Below are 24075 nucleotides of genomic sequence, written 5' to 3'. Positions count from 1 at the left end.
CAACATATTGTTAAACAGCTAATAACATATGAAATAATGCAAAGTAACAGGGAGGTACAAACGAGACCAGTTTATTTTCATGCTAAACATTCTGCATATTCTAGCTCTCAATGCTAGACACATACTTGAACACAAATGTCCGAGAAGTAAAAGCAAATTTCATGGTACCCAAGGGAGTTTCAGCCAAGAAAATTCAGATTTCTTTCACATTCATTCATTCATTTATCCTTTTAACACACCCTCAGCAAGAGTTTACACTATACAAAGCATGGTGGCAATCACCAGAGTCTGAACAAATAAGATTACAATACGGTACCTTCCTTCAAGAAGTTCTGAGGCTTTAGGACAGACAGAGAGTAGGCACACGTACAAAATGTAACAATGTGATGAGACTTCTAATGGAGGTAAACATAAAGTACTTCAGACGAGTGAGAACAGAACACTAAGAATTCGCAGATATACCACAGGAACTGGACCTTGAGGACTAAGTAGAATTTTGCTACTTTGACTGGGTTTGCAGTGTAGACATTCCAGGCACAGGAGGCAATACAAGCAAATGAAGAGAGGAGGGAAATTAATTTGAGGTGCTAACATGCAATAATCCATTGTCGTTATAGAATTTTGAGAAGAAATGCAAAGAAATTGAAGATGGAAAGTGGAAAACATAAATGGCCTTAAATATCATGGAAAGAATTTAGACATATTATTAATTATAAGGGATAAATTGACATTTTTTAAAATTACAGAATCAATGTACATTCTGCTGCCTCTAAGACAAATTTAGACCTGCTTCCTTCCTTCCCCTCATGTCCCTCTTTATTCTCACACAAAAAGGAGTAATGTGATTAAAAGGTCATTATGTATGGATATCTGCAAATCAATCAGTGTGATATACCACATTAATAAAAGAAAGGACAAGAACCACATGATCTTCTCAACAGATGCAGAAAAAGCATTTGACAAAATAGAGCATCCTTTCTTGACAAAAACCCTCAAGAACGTAGGTTTAGAGGGAACAAACCTCAACATCATAAAGGTCATATATGAAAGACCCACAGCTAATATCATCCTCAATAGGGAAAAACTGAGAGCTTTTCCCCTAAGGTCAGGAACACAACAGGGATGTCCACTCTCACCACTGTTGTTCAACATAGTACTTGAAGTCCTAGCCTCAGGAATCAGACAACAAAAAGAAATAAAAGGCATCCAAATCAGCAAGGAAGAAGTCAAACTTCCCACTCTTTGCAGAGGAAGTGATATTCCACATGGAAAACCTGAAAGACCCCACCAGAAGTCTCCTAGAATGAACACATGAAGTCAGCAAAGTCACAGGACACAACATGTTGCATTTTTGTACACCAACAATGAAGAAGAAGAGAAATCAAGGATTCGATCGATCCCTTTTACAATTGCACCAAAAACCGTAACATACGAGGAATAAACCTAATCAAAGAGGTAAAAATTAGATCTGTACTCTGAAAGCTATAGAACGCTTATGAAAGAAACTGAAGACACAAAGAAATGGAAAAACATTCCATGTTCATGGATTGAAAGAACAAACACTGTTAAAATGTCTATACAACCCAAAGCAATCTACACATTCAATGCAGTCCCTATAAAAATAACACCAGCATGTTTCACAGAGCTAGAACAAACTATTCTAAAATTTGTACGGAACAGAAAAGTCCCCAAATAGAAAAGCAAAGTGGGAGTCATCACAATTTCAGACATCAAGCTGTATTATAAAGCTATAGCCATCAAGGCAGTATGGTAGTGGCAAAAGAAGAAAAAAAGACACATAGATCAATGGAACAGAACAGAGGACCGAGAAATGGACCCACAACTATATGGTCATCTTCAACAAAGCAGGAAATACAGGAAAGCATATTCCAATCCAAGGGAAAAAGTCTCTTCAACAAATGGTGCTGGGAAAACTGGATGCAACATGCAGAAGAATGGAACTGGACCACTTTCTTACACCATACAGGAAAACAAACTCAACATGGATGAAACACCTAAATGTGAAGCAGGAAACCACCAAAATCCCAGAGGAGAACACAGGTAACAACCTCTCTGCCCTTGGCCATAACAACTTTTTACTACACACATCTCTGCAGGCAAGGGAAACAAACGCAAAAGTGAAATACTGGGACCTCATCAAGATAAAAAAAAAAAAAACTTATGCACAGCAAAGGAAACAATCAACAAAACTAAAAGGCTGCCTACGGAATGGGAGAAGATATCTACAAATGACCTGTCTGATAAACAGCTAATGTCCAAAATCTATAACGAACTCGTCAAACTCAACACCCAAAAAATAATCTGGTTAAGAAACAGGCAGAAGACATGAAGAGATATTTCTCCAAAGAAGACATACACAAATGGCCAACCGACACATGAAAAAATGCTCAACGTCACTCATCATCAGGGAAATACAAATCAAAACCACAATGAGATGCCACCTCACACCAGTCAAAATAGCTAAAATCAACAACTCAGGAAACAACAGATGTTGGCGAGGATGCAGAGAAAGGGGAACCGTCATGCACTGCTGCTAGGAATGCAAACTGGTGCAGCCACTCTGGAAAACAGTATGCAGGTTCCTCAGAAAGTTAAAGACCAAACTACCCAAGGACCCAGCAACTGCACTACTAGGTATTTATCCAAAGGTATCCAAAGGATACAAAACTACTGATTCAAAGGGGCACATGTACCCCAATGTTTATAGCAGCGCTATCAACAATAGCCAAAGTATGGAAAAAGCCCAAATGTCCATCGACTGATGTATGGATAAAGATGATGTGGTATATAAGTACACCGGAATATTACTCAGCCACCAAAAAGAATGAAATCCTGCCATTTGCAATGATATAGATGGAACTAGAGTGTGTTATGCTAATGAAACAAGTCAGAGGAAGAAAAATACCATACGGTTTCACTCATATGTGGGATTTAAGAAACAAAACAGATGAACACAGGAGAAGGGAAGGAAGAATAAAATAAGATAAAACAGGGAGGTAAGCCATAAGAGAGACTCTTAACTAGAGAGAACAAACTGAGAGCTGCTGGAGGGGAGGTGGGATGAGCTAAAAGGGTGACGGGCACTGACGAGGGCACCTGTGACAAGCAGTGAGTATTATACGTAAGTGATCAATCACTAAATTCTACTCCTGAAATCAATTTTTTTAAAAAGTGGCCCATGGGGCGCCTGGGTGGTGCAGTCGGTTGAGCGTCCGACTTCAGCCAGGTCACGATCTCGCGGTCCGTGAGTTCGAGCCCCGCGTCAGGCTCTGGGCTGATGGCTCAGAGCCTGGAGCCTGTTTCCGATTCTGTGTCTCCCTCTCTCTCTGCCCCTCCCCCGTTCATGCTCTGTCTCTCTCTGTCCCCAAAATAAATAAACGTTGAAAAAAAAAATTTTTCAAAAAAAAAAAAAAAAAGTGGCCCAAATTAAATCAAAGGCACATCATCAAAATTAAACATTTATGGGGCACCTGGGTGGCTCAGTCTGACTCTTGATTTCGGCTCAGGTCATGATCTCATGGCTGATGAGATCGAACCCCACATGGGGCTCTGCGCGGTCAGCGGAGCGTCTGCTTGGGATTCTCTCTCTCCCCTTCTCTCTGTCCCTCCCCTGCTCACGTGTGTGGACTCTCTCAAAATAATTAAATAAACATTAAAAGAAATATCAAAGTAAAACATTTGTGATAATTAAAACAAAAGGTCGTCATACATGGGTACAGCTCTGTTCCACGGAGCAAGGGTCATATTTATTTGAGCTGTAGGAGAGTGAAATAGAGCCGTCAGTCCTTAAAATTTGATTTGTTCTGAAGGTATTTGGCCCCACTAAGTAATTTAGAAAAGAAGGCCATTCCACACCGCACATCTCAGTCTAGTAGAGATTTCTGTGTCGGTCTTTTACCTTTCGAGAATAAGGAAAGGAAATGGAGACTGCTGTGCATTTGGAACCCACACAGCGGAGAAGACGACGGTCGGAGGAACAACAACTCCGAACGAGGGTTTGGGAGATCTCACCCTAGAAAGACAAGACCCAAAACCACGCTGCCACGCGAAGTGAGCACCTTGATAAAATGACTCAGGTGCCCTGGTTGTGAACAAACTGGACTGGACAAATGGTTGAGACTGTGGCCACTGTGCACCAGTCAGGGTCCCAGAAGGAAAAAAACAGATCATAAATTGAGGGACTTTGCTGACAAACAGTTTGCGGAGGTGTAGGAGGGAAGAGTAGTGATCTATCTATCCATCAGCCTAGCAGGAATCTGACACTGGTGCCCCCCCCACCCCAGCTTCTATACCAGCATTTCAGAAATACCTGGGTAAGAGGGTAGGTATGGAATAGAGAAATGAAAATAAAGATGTGGAGCCAGGCAATATGAGGCCAGTGCTAGTCTAGTTGCCAGCTACAGCTAAAACACCACACAGCCGCCTACACCGTAACACTCCGCGGTTGTTCAAACACATCTTCTACTTCCTCGTATGTCTCCCCACCTCAAGACTTCCAAATAACCTGAGCCCAAATAAAGTATATGCTCTGTATCCTTGTCCCATTACTGACCCTAAATCGAAAAACAGGATTTCATCACAGACCACTACAGTTATTTGTAATCTAGCTCAGTTCTTCAAGAATAATTCCACGTACACCTCCTTTTGGGTAACATCTTATCTAAAAGGTCAAAGATGTAGCTCTTTTAAACCTCTGAAACGGTATTGCAAAGCAGGAAAAGAAACTATTGTTTTAAAACTAGAGTAAAAGAACTATAATTTGGGAAAGCAAAGGGCTGTTAAAATGATCTTTTACACCAAAGGTGCAAAACAGTATGCAAACAAGAAGTAATGCTAAGTTTTCCGTGCAGTAGCACATACCCGGAAAGCACCAAGCAAATGAATACGCTACAGTCATGTGTAATTAGGATGATAGGTTTTGTCCTTTTCCAAGTTTTGTGGGAACCTACAGCATTGAAAGAAATTTTAAAAATAGTCCTATCTATTCTTTACATCCTGGAATCTGCTACTAAAAACCCCATTTCTTTGACACTGCAAAACTGTTCTATTTTTAAAAGCATTCAAAAATGAGTTAAGTCACAGATTTCTTTGGGAGGCTCCTAGCTTTACTAATCAGTTACTCATCACTCAAGAAGTATCTTCTAATACCTGCTGTATGCCAGCCACTTTACAAGATGCGAGAGATACAAAAGATAAGTAGTCCCTGTCCTCAAGTAAACAAATTATGCAGTAAGTGTTACTTTTCCATTTAAATTTTTCAGTGTGACTACAAATGGCTAATAAACAGAATATGGTACTCACAAGAAATCACAGAAATGCAAATAAACATACTAGAAATACTCTATTACTTACCTACCAAATGTGCCGAAAATAAAAACCCGGAAACCACCAGGTGTTTGCAGGTGTGTGAATAACAGGTGTTCTCATACAGGGCTGGTGGGACTGTTAATTACAATCTCCATGAAGATCTGGGTTTCTATTTCATTCTTTTAATTTGGCCTATTACTTAAAAAGACTTTAGAAGTTGAACCATCTTTATATGCCTTGAGACAAACCATACTTGGGTGTATTTAGTTAATAAACTCCTGACATTGACTCTATTTTAAAATTTTACATCTGTGTTCATAAATAATGTTGGTCTACAATGACCTTTTTTCTATACTGTCTTCATCTGCTTTAGGACCAATGACAAATCAACCTCATTAAATAAGCTGAGTAGCTTTCTCTCCTTGCTTACTGTCTAAACAAAATTCAGGTTGTTTAAAGAACAAAACTACAAAACTTTTAGAGGAAGAAAGCAGAGACTGATATAGACCTTATAATCATAACGTCTGAAAACACGTGCTAGTGAAAACATCCTTTCACGGACTTTTGATAATTGACTTCTTTCACATTATTGCCCATTTCATGTTTTCGATTTCTTCGTACGACAACTGTGTTAATTACACCTTTATACAAATTTATACATTGCACTGAAATTTTTAAATTCATTGGAGTAAAGTGAAATAAGATTCTTTTGTTTAAAAAATCTGTAAGATAGGTAGGTTTGATCCCTTTTTAGGTGCTAATATTGTATATTTGGATCTATTTTCATTGTTTTCCCTTACCAATGCTGCTGGAAGTTTGCACATCTTACAATTATTCTTCCAAGTAGATAATATTTAGATTTGCCAGTGCTCTCTAAAATTCTGTGGCATTTTTTCTTGTTTTAGTGGGTTCTCCCCCAAATTTATGCAAAGTTTCAGAAAAAGTAGAGGGTAATATTAACCCCTCCCACCACCAAAAAACTAAGGCATATTAATAATTGACAAAAGAGATATTGGGGGGAAAGGCATGAGTAGAATAGAGATTAAAAAGAGCCATACATACTGTTTAAAAAAAATGTTGAACTAACCAGGACATAATGATTCTAAACATGTATAGGCCAGCAACGTAAGCTCAAAATAGGTAAAGCCAAACTGATATAAAAGAAACAAACTCACCTTCATATATTTTACTGTAACTCTCTCAGTAATTGACAAAACAAAAGCAAAAACAAAAAAGAAACAAAAACCTGAGCACCTTGTCTGTAATACACCACTGAGGAGTTGGAGAATATCATTTTAAAACACACATAAAACTGCTACAAATTTTGGTAATATGCCAAGACATAAAACCACCTCCAAAGAACTTCAAAGTATTGGGAACATAAAAACCAAATCACAGGAGTACAGTGCAACTAGAAATCGGTAACAGAGGGGCGCCTGGGTGTCTCAGTCAAGCATCCAACTCTTGATTTCGGCTCAGGTCATGATCTCATGGTTTGTGAGATCAAGACCCCTGTCAGGCTCTGCAACGACAGCACAGAGACTGCCTGGGATTCTCCCCCCCCCCTCTGCCCCCCCCCCACACTGTGCTCACTCGCAAAATAAATAAATAATTTTAAAAAAAGAAATCAATAGCAGAAAGATTCCCAGGAAAAACCATAAACTCTGATACCCAAAAACAATTTTGAAGAAAAATTAATAAAATAATCAGAAAATATTAGAACTATATAGTAAGAAAATACTATACATCAAAAGTTCTAGAACACAACCTAAACCAGTATATACCACATGGGGAAAAAGCTCTCAACATTTACACTGGTAAAGAAGGAAAGCTTAAAAATTAAGGTGTTAAGCAGACAACACAAAATATTAGACCAAAAGAATAAACTCAAAGTATAAGAAAACAAAAATGTAGGAAAGCAAAATAAATAAAATCAATTAATTTTAAAATAACCACATAATAGGTAAGTTCAACAAGACCAAAGGATGGTTCACTGAAGAAAAACAATAAAAACAACTGAAAAGTCACCATTAGGAATGAGAAACGACAAAACTCCAGATGCCTCTGAGATTAAATGGATAGTAAAAGAATATCATTAAAAGCTTATGCCGATAAATTCAAAAGTGCAGCCGTGAACAAATTCCTAGAAAGAGTAACTGATTTTTTTCAAAACTGAAAATATGAACTTGCCAATAAATAAGTTGAATCAGTAATGTAAAAAATCTTCCACAAAGAAAATTACAATCCTGAACAGCTTTACCTGCAAGTTCAACTATACACACTAAGAAAGTGGTAACTCCCATATTAAAACAAACTTTGCAAAGAATAAACCGAGAGAGAAAGCGATCATTTCATCCTAATCTCATACCAAAAATACAGGTAAGTTTGTTCATGAATACAGATGTAAAAAAACTTACCAATTATCAAACTAATCAATTTATAAATAAAATAACATGACCAAATTGAGTTTATCCCAAGAATACAAGGTTGTTTTAATATTAGAAAACTGATTAACATAACTCACCATATACACAGATTGAAGAAAATATCAGTATCTTAATAAATATATTTATAATACAAACCCTGTTCAATAAAATTATACAACCATTCTTGCTACTTTTAAAAGCTACACTTTTAACAAATGAGAAACAAAAGGAAACTTCCAGGGCCTGATAACCGATAGCGACAACAGCAGCACTGCAGAACAGCAAACAAAACACTTACAAAGTAAAATGTGAAAAACATTCTCTTTAAAATCAGGACGCAAATAAGGATGCATTCTATTAAAATAATTGGTATTATCAGTTCTACTTAGCATTTTAATAATGATACAAGTCAGTGCGGCAAGAAAAGAAATAACAGACATAAGAAAAGGAAGAGAGCAAGCTGTTACTATGCGCAGATGGTTTGTGAGATCGAGCCCCACATCGGGCGCCAAGCTGGGCGTGGAGCCTGTTTGAGATTCTCTCTCACCCTATCCCTTTGCCCCTCCCCTGCTCACGCTTTCTCTCTCAAAAAAAAAAAAAAAAAAGAAATAACAAATATTGATGAGGAATATTCATTAGTGCAACAACGATGGAAAATATGGAGGTTCCTCAAAAAACTAAAAATAGAAATAATACATGATCCAGTAATTCCATTACTATTTATCCACAGAAAATTAAAAACACTAATTCAAAAAGACATGTAACGTTTATTGTGGCATTATTTGCAATAGCCAAGATACGGAAGCAACTCAGCCATAAGTGGCTGATTACGCGGCCATAAAAAAGGATGAGGTCTTGCCATGTGTAATAGCATGTTTGGACCTAGAGGGCATTACGCCAGGTGAAGTAAGTCAGATTGAAAGCTGAATGCCATATGGTTTCACCTATACGTGGAGTCTAAAAACACAAAACAAATGAATAAACAAAAAGCATAATCAGACCTGTAAACAGAACAAACTGATGGTTGCCGTGGGGAAGGGGGGGCGGGGGAGATGGTGAGAGTGGCAGTGGAAACAGTCATGGAATCAGTAAGTCACGGGAATAAAAGGCACAGCGTAGTCAATACAGTCAATGATCTTGTATCGCGTCAGACGGCAGTTACACTTGTGGTGAACACAGCATCACACAAACAGAAGTGGAATCACTACGTTGCACACCTGAAACTAATGTAACATTGTGTGTCAACTATACTCCAAACGATTTTGAGGAAATTCACGTATTAAAAGTCATCTTCCATAAAAATGTGCTTCAAACTGAAATAATGAAATGATCCATAACATTTTAAAGTGAGTTTTCCACTCTAAATGCAAGTAAATTATTTCACATATATTTCCCCCCACCAAACAAAACTCAAACAGACTCTTAACTACAGAGAACCAACCCATGGTTGCCAGAGGGGAGGTGGGTGGGAGGATGGGCAAAACAGGTGAAGGAGATTAAGAGTACAAACCACCAGTAATAAAACAAAAAAGTCATGGAGATGAAAGGTATAGCACGGAGAGAAAATTAAAAACCCACAAAAAAAAAATCAACACACATCATGAATGCAATAACTGAGTCAAGCAAGTTGCTGGACATAAATAGTATGCAAAAGTCAATTTCACTCCTATATATCAGAAAAATTTTTTGGAAAATCATCCAGAAACATATTTATGATGGGACTTTTGAAAGTACCTATCAATAAATCTATCAAAAATTGTATCTGTCCTTAATATACTACAAACGTTTACTGAAAGATGTTAAAGACCCAAATAAAAAGTACGTGGATAGGAAGGCATTAGTTCATTAAAACGTCAATTCTCCCACACACAGATCTGCAATTTAATGTAATTACAATGAAAATCCCAACCAGGGTTTTCATGAACTTGACAAGCTAATTCTAAAATTTACAAGGACCTGCTTCAGATTCTGTGTCTCCCTCTCCCTCTGCCCTTCCCCTTCTCACACTCACATGTGCTCGCTCTCTTTCTCTTTCTCTCTCTCTCTCTCTCTCTCTCAAAAATAAACACTTAAAAAGCTTTTTAAAGGGGTGCCTGAGTGCCTCACTCAGTGGAGCACCCAACTTTGGCTCAGGTCATGATCTTACAGTTTGTGGGTTCAAGCCCCACATTGGGCTCTGTGCTGACAGCTGGGAGCCTGGAGCCTGGTTCTGACTTCTATCCCTCTCTCTCTCTGCCCCTCCCCCATTCACGCTGTCTCTCTCTCTCAAAAATAAACACTAAAAAAATTAAAAATAAAATTTACAAGGATGAACAAAAAAACAAGAATAATCAAGACACTTTTGACAAAAAATAAAAACAATAGAAAAAGAAAAAAGACTTGCACTATTAAAAAACTATGGTAATTAAAATAGTATGTGTGCCAAGAAGATGGACAAATTGACCAAACAGAGAGCCCAGAAGCAACTCACACATGTATGGACATGATTTATAATAGTACTGGCACAATACAATGGTGGGAAAAGAATGGACTATTTTAACACATGACTTCGGGACAATGGTCATTTTCGGGAAAGGAATGCCACTGGAATAGCATGTCACACGATACACAAAGTAAAGTCATTCCAGGTTGTTTAAAGGCAATATACAAGACTCTATGACTCTGGGTTACAGAAGAATTTTTAAATCAAGGTAAGTATAGTTTATCTAAAAAATTGGGGCGCCTGGGTGGCGCAGTCGGTTAAGCGTCCGACTTCAGCCAGGTCACGATCTCGCGGTCCGTGAGTTCGAGCCCCGCGTCGGGCTCTGGGCTGATGGCTCGGAGCCTGGAGCCTGTTTCCAATTCTGTGTCTCCCTCTCTCTCTGCCCCTCCCCCGTTCATGCTCTGTCTCTCTCTGTCCCCAAAATAAATAAACGTTGAAAAAAAAAATTATCTAAAAATTTGACCATGTAAAATTAAGAATTTTTTTTCATCAGAAGTCACCATAAAAGACACTAAGTAGGAGTAATTAACTGTGACACATATAAATGAAAATGGATTGGTACTCAGAATACATACTGATCTCCTACCAATCCACTTCAAACAAACAAACCAAATGAAAAATTGTGTGTTTCGTAGAGAAGAAAACACAATGGCCCACAACATATGAAAAGATAGACAGCTCATTAGTAATCAAACAAATATACCTAAAACCACAATGACAATTTCAGACATCTGGCAAAAATTAAAGTCAATAAAACCAAGTGTTGGGAGGAATAATATCTTGTCCACTGCTAGTGGGAATGTAAATGAATATAACCACTTTAAGTTTCCCATTTAGCTATTTCAATTGATCATGTGCATATCCTACTCTCCAGAGATTCCTTCTTAGATACATACAGCACCTAAAGAAACTTGCATATGGGAACCGAAAGACAGTACTATACAGCATTATCCATAATAATGAAAACCTGGAAACAAACGTCCATCTACATGAAGATAAATAAATTGTGGTTCATTCATGCAATCAAGTAATATAAGCACATGAAAATAAATAAACCATAGCTATTTTAAGTGTGAAAATTAATAAAAGGAAACATCACTAGAGTGGATTCTGGATGCAGAAGGGGAGGCGGGAAGGGGGAGCTGTATCACTGAATGTCAACTACAGGCCCCAAAACAAAAATCGTTAACAAGAAAAGATCCAGGGAAAGATGAGCCAGCACCGCGTCTCCTACAAGAAATGATCACGCCTGCAGCTCAGCCAGCGAGAAACCACCACCCTGAACTCTTGCTTTTCTCCAAATGGACTTTTGTTCAAAACAACTCCCTCCTAATTTCCTCCTCCTTATCTATAATGTGCTTCTCCTCAGTTTGTTGGACTTGCCTATAGTTTGACTATAGTTTGCATATCCTGAATGGCAATACTCTACTATTCCTGAATAAACCATTTTTTTTTAAGTTTATTTGTTTTTGACACAGAGAGAGTGAGCGTGAGTTAGGGAGGGGCAGAGAGAGAGGGAGACACAGAATCTGAAACGGGCTCCAGGCTCTGAGCTGTCAGCACAGAGCCTGACACGGGGCTTGAACTCATGAACCGAGAGATCATGACCTGGGCGGAAGTCGGACGCTTAACCAACTGAGCCACCCAGGTGCCCCCTGAAGAAACAGTTTTGCAAGCAAAATAACTTTTATTTTTAAGGTTAACATAAGCAATGCAGATAAATCTCAAAAACACACTACTTGGGAAAGAAGTCACAGAAAACATACGGTAGGATTTCTTTTACATAAACTTCAAAAACAGGCAAAAAGAAATATTCTACAGGAACTTATACAAGTGATAAATCTATAAAAAAGCAAGGAATTTCACGATGGTGATTTATTCTGGAAAAAAAAGAGAGAAATACACTGACGCACAGGAGTGTTTCCAAGATCCTGTTCATATCCCATTTCTTAAGCTGGATCAAAGGACAGAGAAATGTTCCTCTTATTATCATCTTTTGAATTGCACAGAAGGTTTTATAAACTCTTTTATATATATGTACACAGGAAAAATTTTTAGTAAGAAATTTTAAATTTTGTATAATGTGAATAAAACAGTATTCATTTTAATGAAAACGGTTAGCTCAAAAATGGACTTGTTTGGCCAGAAGTTTTTCACAACTTGATATTCTTTCCAATCTGAGAAACTATGATGTCTTTCATTAAACCTACTGATATGCCTTTATTTTAATTTTAGTGATCGAGTTAGATGAAAACAATTGGTCATGAAAAAATGAACTGTGAACAACTTTAGGAATAAAATAAATCATTACTAGTGATTATTCACCAAAACAAAGTTCCCTGAAGACATGTTCCTGAGAAGAGTAAATGACTGGCTGATTACAGGCCCTTCAACCTACTACATACATAATGAAGCAACCTGATCCCTTAAGTAAAACAATCATCTTACCGATGATTACTTAGTTCAGAACCGTGTTCTATTCACATAGTACCAAGAAGCGTGGCTCACGAGCTTCTCACTATTCTATTTGTCCTCATGACCCTACCTTAGCTACAATATATACCTGGGGGCCTCTCACGTGTCCTTCTGATTGCAACTCATCTGACCGACATCGCTATAAACTCCGATCTGTTCACCTTTAACAAAGACTAAAGCCAAAGGATGTAACTGACACGGATCCCGCTAAACCCTCACATATATGGTCACCTGATTGTGACAGAGTTGCCAAGACCATTCACTGAGGACAGGACAGTCTTCTCAACACGCGGTGCTGGGAAAACTAGATGTCCATATACAGAGGAGTGAACGTGGATCACAGTTACTTTTAATTCACTTGAAATGCATCAAAGACCTAAACGTCCAAGCTAAAACCATAAAACTCTTACAAGAAAACACAGGGAGAAACTTCCGTGATTTTTTTAGACAGGACACAAAATGATTTTTTGGATATGACCCAAAAGGCACAGTCAATAAAAGGAAAAAAGAGGTAAATTGGGCTTCATCAAAGTTAAAAACTTTTGTACGTCAAAGTACACTACCAAGATAGAGAAAAGACAACTCATAATGAGGAAAAATAGTTGCAAATCATATATCTGATAAGGGATTAATGTAAAACATATAAAGAATTCCTGTAACTCAATAACAACAACAACAAAAAACTATCAAAAATTGGGTGAAAGTTTGAATAAGTATTTCTCCACAGATATACAAAGAGCCAATAAGCACATGACAAGATGCTAAACATCACCAAGAATTAGGGAACCGCAAACCAAAATCACAAGATACCACGACACGCCCTCCGGGATGGCTATAATAAAAAATAGTAATAATAAACAAAATAAGCACTGGCAAGGACGTAGAGAAAGTGGAGCCCCATACATTGATTGCCAGTGGGAATGCAGAGAGGACAGCTGCTTTAGCCAAAAGTTTGGCAGGTCCTCAAAAAGCTAAACAAACATTTACCTTGTGAGCCAGCAATCCCATCCCTAGACATACACACAAAGGAATTTTTTTTTTTTTTAATTTTTTTTTTCAACGTTTTTATTTATTTTTGGGACAGAGAGAGACAGAGCATGAACGGGGGAGGGGCAGAGAGAGAGGGAGACACAGAATCAGAAACAGGCTCCAGGCTCTGAGCCATCAGCCCAGAGCCTGATGCGGGGCTCGAACTCACGGACCGCGAGATCGTGACCTGGCTGAAGTCGGATGCTTAACCGACTGCGCCACCCAGGCGCCCCCACACAAAGGAATTTAAAGGAGGGATTCAAGCAGATCCTTGCACACCAAGGTTCATCAACATTACTTGCGATAGCCAAGAGGTAGAAACAACCCAAATGTCCGTCAATAGATAAAAGGATAAACAAAACATGGTATATACATACACTGATAAATTATTGAACGTTAAAAAGAAATGAAACTGATATAGGCTCCAACACTGATGAATCTTGAAGACTTATGCTAAGCGAAATAAGCCAGACATAAAGAGAAATATTGTTTGCTTCAACTTATATGAAACATCTAGAATAGGCAAATTCACAGACAGAAAGCAGATCAGAACTTACCAGGGGCTGAGAGAGCGGAGAAAAGGGGGAGTTAATTGCTTACTGATTACAGAATTTCTCTTTGGGATGATGAAAAAGTTTGGGACATAAATAGTCGTGATGGTTGTATGACATTATGAAGTGAATGCAATTAATGCAATGAATGGTACACTTAAAAATGGTTAAAATAGCAAACTTTATATACTTTACCACAGTGTTAAAAATTAGTAAGATAACACGACAAAACCACTGAATTATACACTTCGAGTGAGTGAATTGTTTGATATGAATTAAATGTCAACAAAGCTTCCTTTAAGCTTTAAGGTTTCCTCCAAAAAAAGAAAAAGTTGACAAGGTGGGTTGATATACACAGGCCCTATTAGAGCTGAAATTGGGAGCCTAAAAACATTATAACGCCACCTCCAACACTTAAAAGGAGCTGTGATTTCTACTATATAACAAGGTCACAAAACAAAGCTTATCATTCACACGTAATTTACTTCCTCCCAAGGCTAAATCAGAAGTCCAGAAACAGGGTGCTGACAGCTGACACTTGAGGCAAATTACATCTCTGATTATTCTAATTTGTGGTACAAATGACCAAGGAACAAGAACTATTAAATATCTCTGGAGAGGTACGTAGTTACCTCTCATGCCATTCATAATGCCTGGGACGGTTTAAAAGATTCCCCACTACATTAGAGCTGAGAGTTCACAAATTCAATGAAATTATGACATAGAACCAGACAATTCACAATTTCAATTCCTTGAATATTTATCTCTATATTGCGTTTGAAAAAAGTTGATTATACGTGCAACTTAGTGCCAAAATTTCATTAGCTATATTTAACAAAAGTTAAGTATGAAAAAAATCATGAAGGGGTAGCCTGGGGGGCTCAGTCGGTTGAGCATCTGACTTCAGTTCGGGTTATGATCTCACGGTTCACGAGTTCAAGCCCCGCGTGGGGCTCTGTGCTGACACCTCAGAGGCTGGAACCTGCTTCGGATTCTGTGTCCCCCTCTCTCTCTCTGCCCCTCCCCTGCTCATGCTCTCTCAAAAATAAATAACAATTTTTTAAAAAGGCATGAATTCTATCCACCACAAGGCCATTTGAGACACTCAGTGTGTTTAAAATCATTTCGTATATATGACAAATTACAAAAAAAAAAAACCCTTTATATTCATTACAATAACTGAGAAAGATTTAATACAACTATATTACTGCCTCTGACAAAAACCAGGGCCACAGAATTCAACTGTTGTGCTTCTAGACAACAGACACATCTACACTGAGTGCATGAAGTTCAGCGACGTCTCCCCAGCGACTATGCCATCCGACGACAGCAGCGCCTTGACTGTTTAACGCCATACAGTTCGGAGTTGTCACTTCTGGCACATTCTCTTGGAGACATGTGCCATGCCGCCTCCCTGCCCTGCTCTGAAAACCCTCCCCTGCTCCTCAGGGGAAGGTCAAGTGTAGACGGTGGAGCCTCAGCGACGTGCGCCGGAATGGAGTACTGACCACAGCCGAAGAGCAAACAGCTGAAAACCGCGGCTCAGAAAGCGCTCATCTCTGCAGATGGTTGGAAGCAGCAGCACATACACGCAGCAGGAACTGCGCTAAGCAGCCCACCGTGTGGCCGAAAGCAAAGGAGAAAATCACCGGAAAAAGGCAGAAAGAGAAAAAAAAAAGCACAGTGCATGCACGAGGAGCAGCGAAGATGAGGACAGCTGTGACATCTGTCCTGTATTCAGTTTCCGGCGGCTTCCTGCACACTAGCTGCATTTTGGACTTGAGTTCCTTGAACATCCCTGAATGTGATGGTACAGAACCTGTGTTTCCGCTCACAGATAGTCCGAGTTAGCATCCAGTCTAATATCTAATTTATCACAAACCTCCCTACGGTACATGTTATCAACCCCCACTGATTCCGAGGCCTGTAAGTCACAGCACCGCTGTGTCACAGCTGGCCCGAGAAGGACACACCAACGTGGAAGTAATCGTTTTACGCATCATTCTGAAAACCTGCCCCAATTTCAAGAATACGATGTTGAAAAAAAATCCCTTCACTGTCGTCTGAATGTACCCCATTTTTTAAAGTGCTTCTGGACAAGAAAACGATTTAGTGCTAAGGACAAACTCTGTGTGATGATAAATGATTTGGCAGGTACATTTCACCGGGACCTGTCGAGGCCAAATACTATGCTATACGCACTTGTCTCTACATTCTCGCTCACTTTCATTATCATTCAGAATAACTATTATTCCCATTTTCTGGGGGTGGAGGGACAGGTTCAGAAAGCTCAGACAAATTGCTAAGATCATCCTGCTAGTCGGTGGCACAAACAGGATTCAAACTCTGATGTGTCAGGCTCCAAAGCCTTTCTAATATACCATGCTGCCTCTTTCTTTCTGAAAGTTTTGAAATAAACAGATGCTGAAATTACAAGAATCAAATATAATTCTAAATTTAAAAAAAAAAACTAAAGATCCCTTTGAAACAGGAAAGACGAAAGCGTATTTCCATCTGAGCCCCCAGCATACTACGTGGCTCATTCACTTACACACTGTTGACTAAATGGACAAATGAATAAATTGTTCTAAAAGAGAAAGAATTCAAGCTGCCAGTAGGAAATGCCCCGTACACCTCGTGAGATGCACCGTCTCTGCTGCTGAATGTTGCCCAAGATTTGAACACGGAGGCTCCTTCACGCCAGCCTCCCTCCTCCTCGGCACTGCTGTCCAGGCCTGGGGACAGGAGCACGGGCTATGAGCCTACTGGTGACAACTACCGGGGGATGAGAAAGGGACAAAGTGAGAGGTTCCAACAGAAAAGGGGTGTGGAGGAGGGAGGTACAGGTGAGCCGCTGGGGAATAAAGGCAGAGCCTGGGGCAGAGAGAGGCCCGGGAGAGAACTGGAGCAAAAGGTTTCAACCTTCCGGTCACCTGTGCTGCCTGATTCCTCCCTTTCCTCTCCAGCTTCTCCATCTTTCTCTCCCTTACCCTGTCCACGGCCTGCCCTTCCACGTGCAGTGGAGTCGCAGAGGCAGGGACCACCTCTGCCGCGGGGGCAGGAGGAGATCATCGTCCATGCAGAAGGTGGGGGGGGGGGGGGGAACGAAGACAAATATGAGGCCACGTGAAAGCTTTCACCGGTTGTAGCAAGCTCTGTGTGCAGATTCTCAAATAAAATATGCTGAGTACTTCAAAATTAATACACAGTTAAATATTATGAAATAGAATGGGACTCTACGCTAATCACTTGTAACCTACAAAGAAAAAAGTTACATGTGGCACGTGTCTGAGATGTCTCATCTCTGGCAACCACAAATATTGAGAGCAGGTATAAAACTGCTTCCTACTCACTTTTAAGCGCTTAAAATAGTATCTTTGACAGCGTGGGTTTTTTTTTTAATTTTTAATAATTGAGTTATCATTGAAAGAAGTTACAACACAGTCCATATGGTTTTGGCAACACAGTATGCAAAAGTAACACAGATTCACACACATACAACCACAGAACAAACACACAGAACACTGAAATGTTGAGTAAAATAGACAACAATTAGAAATTTTAAGAGAAAAGATAGAGAGAAAGAGAGAGAGAGAGAGAGAGAGAGAGAGAGAGAGAGAGAAGGGGAAATCCCCAGGAGCCAGAATTACAGAGAGAATGCCAATCAAATTTTAAACGCAGGAATAAATGCTGTGAAAGCTCAAGGGATTACTAGTCCTGGACACAGGCCCCAATGGACAGACCAGGAAACATGAGTTACTGCTGGTGACCTCAGAGAGGCAGAGGACCAGGGTCGAAACCCCTGATTAAGGAGCCCAGGGCCTTTCTCCATGTAAGAAAATAACAAAAATGCTGACTCTTGGACCAGGTAAGGCAACTCAGGGAGGGGCTGGGGGTGCAAAGGGAGAGCAGGTATGAGTTAGGAGTCTGAAGCCAAGAAATTAATATTAAATCTAGTCCCTACCCTACAGAGGAGAAGCACTCAGGGGAAGAGAGCTCAACCTTTAAAAATCTACCCCAGGGGCGCCTGGGTGGCTCAGTCGGTTGAGCGTCCGACTTCAGCTCAGGTCACAATCTCGCGGTCCGTGAGTTCGAGCCCCGCGTCGGGCTCTGGGCTGATGGCTCAGAGCCTGGAGCCTGCTTCCGATTCTGTGTCTCCCTCTCTCTCTGCCCCTCCCCCGTTCATGCTCTGTCTCTCTGTCTCAAAAATAAATAAATGTTAAAAAATTTTAAAAAAAAAAATCTACCCCAATCAAAAGCAAGCCCACAATCTACAACTTTAAACCCGATGAGGAAGTATCTACCACAATGGAAAGCTGGCAATCAAAACAAACAGCTTAGTACCCAAGAACTCAAGAGTACAATCTGAAAACACCATGAAGTGGGTAACAATGATTAAAGAGAGATATATAAATAGTGAAATAATATAAATTTCATACAAATAATGAAAACAAAGTGTGAAAATGAACCAAAGAAAACCTCGAGAAATTTAAAGTATGGTCACTGAGGGGTGGCTCAGTCGGTTAAGCATCCAACTTCAGGTCAGGTTACAATCTCATGGGTTCGAGCCCCGCATCGGGCTCTATGCTGACAGATCGGAGCCTGGAGCCTGCTTCAGATTCTGTTGTCTCCCTCTCTCTCTGCCCCTCCCCTGCTTGCTCTCTCTCTCTCTCTCTCTCAAAAATAACCATTAAAAAAAAGAAAAAAAAAGTACAGTCACTGAAATTTAATGGTAATTCATAACGTGAGCACATCAGATAATTTAAGTCACCAACTCACTCTCTGTATCTAATTTTAGTGTTTCTTTATTACACTCCACGCCAGGGTGGGGTCCAACACGGGCCTGAATCCCTGACCCTGAGATCAAGACCCGAGCTGAGATCAAGAGTTGGATGCTCAACCGAATGAGCCACCCGTGCACCCCTCACGCTTTATGTAAAAAGAAAAACCAATCATCTAAACCAGTAACTCCAAAACGGGGGAGGGAATGGTGGGTTGGGAGGACCTCCTCAGGCATAAGGTAGCCGACTAAGAACTCCTCCCAAGGGAAAACACACATACCTCAAATTTTAAATGTCCTACAAAAGACTACTAGATACGTCATAAACTTAGACTAAGAAACATGTCCTAAAGGGTACTGAGTGTGCACACACATTTCAAAACTTACTATCAAGTATAAATTTAAGCCAAATTATATCTCATCACAGAAAGTATTACCTAGTTAAAAAAAAAAAAAAATAGCCTTTTAAGCCACAGGATATCCTGAGAATGTCACCTAACACGTTCCCAGCATCAGTGAATTCTATTTCCCACGACACAGCAGCAGAACAATAAGGAACTTAGGAAATGGTGTTCAAATGACAGAGTTATGCTGCACAGACTTAAAAACATCTCACCTAAACACTAACACTTTCCCATCCCTACAATAAATAAATGTGACTTTAATAACAACGAGTGACTGAGAGTAGCAAAGCAGCTACTTTATTCTATAGATTTTTAGTGATTCTCACTAAATCACTTTCTTACACAGAAAGGTTAAAGGAAGAATTTCATTTATACAAGAGAATGCTTAATTGTTAATGGTTAAAAGCGTAGGCCTTGGCATCAAAGCCCTGAGGAGTTAGTCTGATGGACCCTGACTACCTGTGAGACTGTGAAAGGGGAGTTGAAGCACCTGTACAGGCACTGATACCTCATAATCCTCGGTGCTAAGGAACCAGTGCTAAGCACGGAGGATGTCCAACTTAAGATGGCCTACCTCAACAATTTTCAACTTTACAATGGTGTGAAAGCAATATGCGTTCAGTAGAAACCATACTTGGAATTTTGAATTTGGATCCTTTCCCGGGCCAGTGAGATGCAGACAGTCCCGTCTCAAGATGCTGGGCAGGAGGCACGGCTCCTAGTCAGCCCCACGATCGCGACGGTGAACAGCCAGGACACTGACGACCATTCCATTTATCACTTTCAGCACGGTGTTCGCTAAGTTACGTGAGATATTCAGCACTTTTATAGGCTTAGTGTTAGATGATTTGGCCCACCTGTAGGCGAGGGTAAGTGTTCTGAGCAAGTTTCAGGTGGGCTAGGTTAAGCTAGGATGTTCAGTAGGTTAGACGTTAGATATTTCCAAATAATGACGGGTTTAATGGGAAGTAACACCATCATAAGGTGAGGAAGATCTGTAATACGTACCAGGAATATGTAAGGATTCAAAAGTATTAGCTGATATTATTAAAAGAATCTTTAGTGCCACTTACTATCTACTTGATCTTTGATCTGAAGTGTATTACGTCACCGGACCCCAGATTCTCCTTTTCCCTGAACTAGAACTACTAACGCAGACCTGTAAGAATAAAACATTTTTAAGCTAAATTACTTTCTTCCAAGGATCTCAAAACATAGATTTTAAAACTCTGACGATCCAAAGGAGGTCCTTTAAGTTCTAAGACTTATGACAAGCATTTGGAGGATAAGAAAATGCCTAAGTGACATCCCAACAACAGCATACCTTAAAAGGAAAAAGATGAGGAAAAAAAGTCTCATGAATTCAAGGGAACAGATCTGTTCACTACTTTAAAACCCGTTCCTCTATAAACCACTGTAAAATAAATTAATATCATGGCATCGTGGTCAACAGCCTAGTTACCTTCCAGACAACTATTCTTCCCTTCCTCCTCGCTAAAAGACTCCAGATTTTGGGGTGGTGGTCTTATGTTTGCCCCAGATGCGGAAATTATACTTGATATATGCCAACCGTCACCACCCCTTCCCCTCTTCCCCTTGTCTGGTCAGGCCTCTGTGTGAAACCTGCTGGCGACCAAGGTGAAGGGCCTAAGAGCTTCTGAGTAAAAAGAATAAACAGAAAGCCCTTTCCCAAGCACTCCCTTTCTTTCTACGAAGCGTGTTACAGTGGTGATGCGCTTTTCCAGGAGCTGTCTTGCAACCATGTGGGGAAAGACCAGCTCATCCCGGACACTGCTGAGCCAGAGAACCATCTCTGGACCACCTGCCTTGTGACTTCTCGCTTAACAGCAAATGTCCTTGAGTTATAAACCACTGTGTAATTACAGGTAATAATAAGCACACCTTAAATGTTACAGATTAAACACAAATTCAAAATATAATTCTATCCTGTGACAGCTGATACTCTGGGGAAATTTTGTCAAGTTCAGCCCTCATCAACAATTTTATCTCTTCATTTATTAACTGAAACTATACATGTCTGGAGCACTTTTCTGGCTTCCCCTAAATTAGGTCATCTGAATAGTATTCATCATGTTCAGATTCATTCCATTTAACAAGCTCAGCATTTTATATTCCTCCTTTTCTCCTCTATGGAGAATTTAAATTAAAACAACAACAACAACAACAAACAAAACAAAAAACATAGGCATAATCCTTACTCTATCCCCAGTCTTAAGGGATCTTAGACACCAGGCTAAAATTTGGGAAATAGTATTTGGAAACCACAAAATAATAACTTTTTAATCAGCACAAAAGAATAAGTGAGAACTCCTTACTAAAGCTTACTAAGTAACAAGTTCTGTTTAAGGGCTTTGCACATACCAACTTGTCTCACAACAACTTATGAGGTTAGGTACCATCATTAGTTCATTTTAGAAACAAGAAAACAGAAGCAAGAGAATTTATTTTACTTAGTCTTTTTTAAAAATATTTTTCAACTAATTTTTGATAATTTTGCTGGTCCTCAAATAGCCAAATAAATGAAGGAATTGGGATTCAAACCAGAATATCTAGCACATTTTTAGTAGATCAGAAAGAGCAGGAAAATGTTGACTTGGGAGTTGTCAAGGAAGGAATAATAGAAGTAAAACTTAGGGGCACCTGCATGGCTCAGGCAGTTAAGCATCTGACTCCGGCTCAGGTCATGATCCCACAGTTCGTGGGTTTGAGCCTCATGTTGGGCTCTATGCTGACAATTCAGAGCCTGGAACCTGCTTCGGATTCTGTGTCTCCCTCTCTCTCTGCCCTTCCCCTACTCAAGCTGGGTCTCTCTTTCTCTCTCAAAAATAAATAAACATTAAAACATTTTTTTCAAAAAAGAGAGAAGTAAAACTTAAAATGGCCATTGCAAATTTAGGAAAGAAAAGTTAGTTAAGATAATGTATCAGAGAGTTTGCTCTTACTAATACTTAATTTATTCATTTTTAGAACAATAGATTTTGTCTATATAGCTCCTTCAGCCAAGAATTCACATTTAGTGTTGAATGACATAATTCAATTCATGAATGATATCCCAACTCATCTCCAACTCAGTTCCGATCAGTTACTCGTAGAGATAACACGGAATATATAATTCTACAAAATGAAATTAATTTGGGAATCCGGTGGTCTCTTAAAACCTAGATCAAATATAGGCGCCTGGGGGGCTGAGTCGGTTGAGCATCTGACTCTTATTTCGGCTCAGGTCAAGATCCCACATCAGGCTCCAGGTTGAGCTGAAGATTCTTTCTCTCTCCCTCTGCCCTCCCCCACTCACGCACTCTCTCAAAAATAGATACATTAGGGGCGCCTGGGTGGCGCAGTCGGTTAAGCGTCCGACTTCAGCCAGGTCGCGATCTCGCGGTCCGTGAGTTCGAGCCCCGCGTCGGGCTCTGGGCTGATGGCTCAGAGCCTGGAGCCTGTTTCCGATTCTGTGTCTCCCTCTCTCTCTGCCCCTCCCCCGTTCATGCTCTGTCTCTCTCTGTCCCAAAAATAAATAAACGTTGAAAAAAAAAATTTTTAAAAAAAATAGATACATTAAATTAACTTAGATCAAATATCTATAAGGCTTGTGGAGAAAAAAGGAATACTATAATGATATTTTAATGTTTTAGGAATGTTTCCTGGCCCTTAATCACTTTAGAAACACACAGCCTGGTTTGTATCATCCATCATGTGTGCAATTCACACAGATGCTGTCAGCTAAGGGGTGACAGATATCTGTTAATGATTATCTACACCTAGCTAATAAGGCAGTCTAAAGCAAAAGATACAGTACAAAGAATTCTGGACCATTCATACAAAAAGCATTTATTAAGCATCCCCCATGTGGCCAGGGACTATGGCTAGTACTGAGTATTGAATCAAATATTTTAAAACTGCAAAATAATAGGCAAAATGTACCTAATCTCTTTGAAAAGTTTTATTTTTTAAAGTATGCATTAAAATAAATCCCAATATGATATATGACTGAGGTTAACAGCTGTTTCTAAAGTTTACCTGCAAGGCAAAATGCAAAATAACCAAGAAAATTTTCTAAATCACAGACAGTAGATAGGTGTGGGTTTATTCCAATCAGATGTCAAAACATTATATAAAGTTGTAGTAAAGAAAAGAGTGTGGTAAAGAGACAGATTAACATAGAGGTTGGCAAACTTTCTGTAGAGGCTACAAAAATATGTTAGGCTCTGTCAAAACTCTGCCCTTGCATCATGAAAGCAAACAATAACAATATATAAACAAATGGGCAGGTCTATGTTCCAAGAAATTTGTCCAGAAATTTGAGCCAGATTTGTCCAGTGTGTCATAGATTGCTGAACCCTGGACATACAAAACAAAAATAAGCTCAGAAACAGGTCCACAATTATCTGAAAATTTAGTGTAAAATCAAAGAGGAATTTCAAGTCAGTGGGGGAGACAGACTCTTGGGGGAAAAAAAAATCAACCCATGCTGCATACAACTCAAAAAATAATACTATAATTAAAGAAATAAGTGTTGGGGCGCCTGGGTGCCGCAGTCGGGTAAGCGTCCGACTTCAGCCAGGTCACGATCTCGCGGTCC

At 39.6% G+C, this 24075-nt stretch overlaps 1 protein-coding gene across 16 annotated transcripts in view; it reads right to left on the bottom strand.

The window, feature by feature from the left end:
* The window catches only part of CDC42BPA (CDC42 binding protein kinase alpha), a 321738-nt gene that overhangs the window by 251359 nt on the left and 46304 nt on the right, over positions 1-24075 (bottom strand). The gene's annotated exons all lie outside the window — the stretch shown is intronic.

Source organism: Puma concolor, chromosome E4 (assembly GCF_028749965.1).
Source record: "Puma concolor isolate L17-30 chromosome E4, mPumCon1.1.hap2, whole genome shotgun sequence".
In the NCBI taxonomy this organism is placed as follows: Eukaryota; Metazoa; Chordata; class Mammalia; order Carnivora; family Felidae; genus Puma; species Puma concolor.
This window is presented reverse-complemented; position numbering and strand designations above follow the sequence as displayed.